Genomic DNA, 3,434 nt, shown 5'->3' with positions numbered 1-3,434 from the left:
TGGTGATAGACCTCCTTCAAAGTCATCCTAATTACCTTTTGTTCCCAGAGGAACTCCCAACTTGTCAAAGAGGACATGAAATTGTATAAAAGGTTCTTGGGTCCTGATTCTGTCATCTCAGATCTGCTTGAGGCTTCATATAGGGGAAGCTTAGGCAAAAGGACTGAGCTAGAACACCCTGCAATGACATTGGACTATAACCTATGAACTATTTCCGAAAGAACTCTTTGCATCTACAAAGCTCGCCATCTCTGCTATGAATCTGAACCTCAATGAATTGAACTTGTCTGTATGTATATTGATCTTTTAACCATACTCGCTCGTTTTTTAATAAATTTTAGTTTAGTTAATAAGAATTGGCTGTAGCGTGTATTTGGGTAAGATCTGAAACATTCATTAATCTGCGAGGTAATGTGTCTGATCCTTTGGATGAAATAAGATTTTCAGGCATCTTCATTGTATTTGACTTAAGTACCTGGATGGAGGCCTGAGGCTGGATCATTTTAAGGTAACTGTGTTGTTCCGACTTCTGAGTAACCAGTGAGGTAATTAAGAAGCTGTTTTATGCTGTCTTGGTAAATCTAAGTATTGGAATATCCACCAGCTTTTTGGGGATTGTCTGCCCCATTCTTTGCAGTTCATCCTAATTCAGTGACTACAGCTGGCCCCCACTGGGACCCTGATCACATAAACCTTTTAAAAATAGTTTTGCAAAAATAATTTCAAACTTTGAAAATTTTTTGATCACCTCAGCTGATTTTAAAAAAAAATCCTGAAAGATTAATAAATGTTTCTTCTTTTTGTTCAAATGTTGAGTTTTTTTAAGTTGTTTGACATTATTAATATAGACTAGATCTGCTGCTGCCCCTTCTGTTGGACTACTTAATAGGATTTTGGAATAGGTTTAAAGTGTGCTAATTCCTAGTCACACTGCCCTCATTAACATAGTAGGGGAGAGGAGACAAATGGCAGAAACATGGAAATGCAGGGGATCAAGTGGTTCATTGATGGAATACATAGGACTGAGTTGCTTATGCTCCAATCTTGCGAAGACTTATGCACATGCTTACATTTATATAGTGACTAGTTCCATTAACCTCAGTGGAACTCATGCTTAAAGTTAAACAGATGTGTAAGGCTGTGCAGCCAGGGGTACTTTATTTCCTTGAAGATGTGGCAGATATCCATTTTGAAAAGAATCACTTGTGGGGAAGGAACCCGCTATAGCTGAGAATGTGAGTGTTCTTAAAGCCAAGGTTTATCATTTCAGGGGGAATGGAAGCCAAAGTTGGGATATGAACATCAGGGCTTGAAAAACTTCCATGACACCTACAGTGCCAATAACTAAGTGTAGGTGAAAAATACCTATGCTGCCTCTAACCCACAAAACTATGCACCCCCCTGAGCCATACATATTTAGTTTACACTGGCATGTTTTAACTCCCACTCCTAAACCATTAGTAACTTCTGTCCCTGTAACCTGATAGATGTACCTGCCAGATACAGTGTGTTAAGGGTGAGGGTAAATGGCTCCCTGCACCAGGCCCTGTGCTCTAGCGTGGGAGCATCTGCCTCGCAGGGTTAACCAAAACTCTGTTGTACTGCAGTATCACTAGGCTTAGGGGAAGATTCTTACTTTAGAATGAGGTCATAAGGGAATCTTGTCCCCTTGGCTCCTCAACTGAGCACATGCATCAAATGTCTGAAGCTGCTCTGCATGCCTACGAAGCAGGATTGCTGTGGTAATACCTCAGCAGCGGAGCTAAGGAACCAGAATTTGTAGCCTGTGGACAATTTCCCATCTCCAAAATGGATGGGCCATTACACAAAGTAAAACTATTTCCCCATTCTTATTCCCCTCCCCACTCACCCACCACCCCACACACACGTGGGCTTGGCTACACTGGCGCTTTACAGCGCTGTAACTTTCTCGCTCAGGGGTGTTAAAAAACACCCCCCTGAGCGCAGCAAGTTACACCGCTGTAATGTGCCAGTGTAAACAGTGCCCCAGCATTGGGAGCGCGGCTCCCAGCACTGCAAGCTAATCCCCATGGGGAGGTGGAGTACCTGCAGCGCTGGGAGAGCTCTCTCCCAGTGCTGGCGCTGCGACCACACTTGCACTTCAAAGCGCTGTACAGCTCTAAGTGTAGCCATACCCACAGACACAGTTCCTTACATCTCCTTGTCAATTGCTGGGAATGGGCCATTTTCATTACCACTACAAACAGTTCTTTTTCTCTCCTGCTGATAATAGCTCACCTTAACTGATCACTCTCCTTATAGTGTGTATGGTAACACCCATTGTTTCATGTTCTCTGTGTGTGTGTGTATATATATATCTCTTCCTACTGTATTTTCTACTACATGTATCCGATGAAGTGGGCTGTAGCTCACGAAAGCTTATGCTCAGATAAATTTGTTAGTCTCGAAGGTGCCACAAGTACTCCTGTTCTTTTTGCAGATACCTGGCTGCTACTCTGAAACCTGTCATCTCCAAAAGGAATTTCAAAAGGAGCAGGGCAGCCTCAGGAGCACCTGTTGAGGCTCTGGGCATGCGCAGGCAGGAGCCCAAGGGGGCAGTTGGCTGGCCTGCTTTCCGGTGAAACATTTGACCCAATCATATGCTCTGTGCTAGAGAATCAGCGTTTTCCAGTGGAAAAGTGTCAGGTGGCTGTGTGAAGCATTTAATAAATCCTTTGCAATATTTTGTTTCTTTGATAGAAAAATTGAAAAGGGTGGTGGTGGTGGTGGGAAGGTTCTCGAGGTTCCCCCCCCCCAGCTCTCCCTAGGCTTAATTTGTAATGAAAGAGGCAGGGCCGACTTTAGGCACCGCGGGGCTCAATTCGGCAGAGGGACCTTCCTCTGCTGCAGCAATTGAGCTGCTGCCAAAGACAGTGGCGGGACTTCGAAGGCAGCTCCTTTGGGATGTTGCGGGGCCCAAGGCCAGGGAATCCGCCCTCAAGCCGGCCCTGGTTCAAAGAGGTGCTGGGGCTCAAGCCATTTTTTACATTGATAACTGGTGCAGCAGGCCCAGCGCGGTGTGTGTGTGTGTGTGTGTGTGTGTGTTGGGGGGGGAGCTGTGACCAGCCCAGCCCAGCGGTGCTGGGGCTCATCCATGGCAAGCCAGGCTGCCACAAATTGAGCACTGGCCTTGGCTGACCTGCAGCGGGCAGCTCCCTGTGTAAACGCCCCTCCCAGTGAAGCCAGAGCCCTCCCCACCCCCCTTCGCGCCCATTCAGCAGCTCCCGCCCTGCCCCCGACACCCCCCACCCCAGGCCGGATGGCTCCTGGCCCCGCCCCCTGCAGCTGGTCCCTCCCTGTTACCCTTACAGCCGCCGTCTCGGGCGGTTGGTGGCCTCGCCCCGCAACCCCCCCGCGGCGCGTGGCGCGCCCCGCTCCAGGCAAGGCGGCTGCCGCGCCCGCCGGCCCGTACC

The sequence above is a fragment of the Mauremys mutica genome, chromosome 16 (assembly GCF_020497125.1).
Source record: "Mauremys mutica isolate MM-2020 ecotype Southern chromosome 16, ASM2049712v1, whole genome shotgun sequence".
In the NCBI taxonomy this organism is placed as follows: Eukaryota; Metazoa; Chordata; order Testudines; family Geoemydidae; genus Mauremys; species Mauremys mutica.
This window is presented reverse-complemented; position numbering follows the sequence as displayed.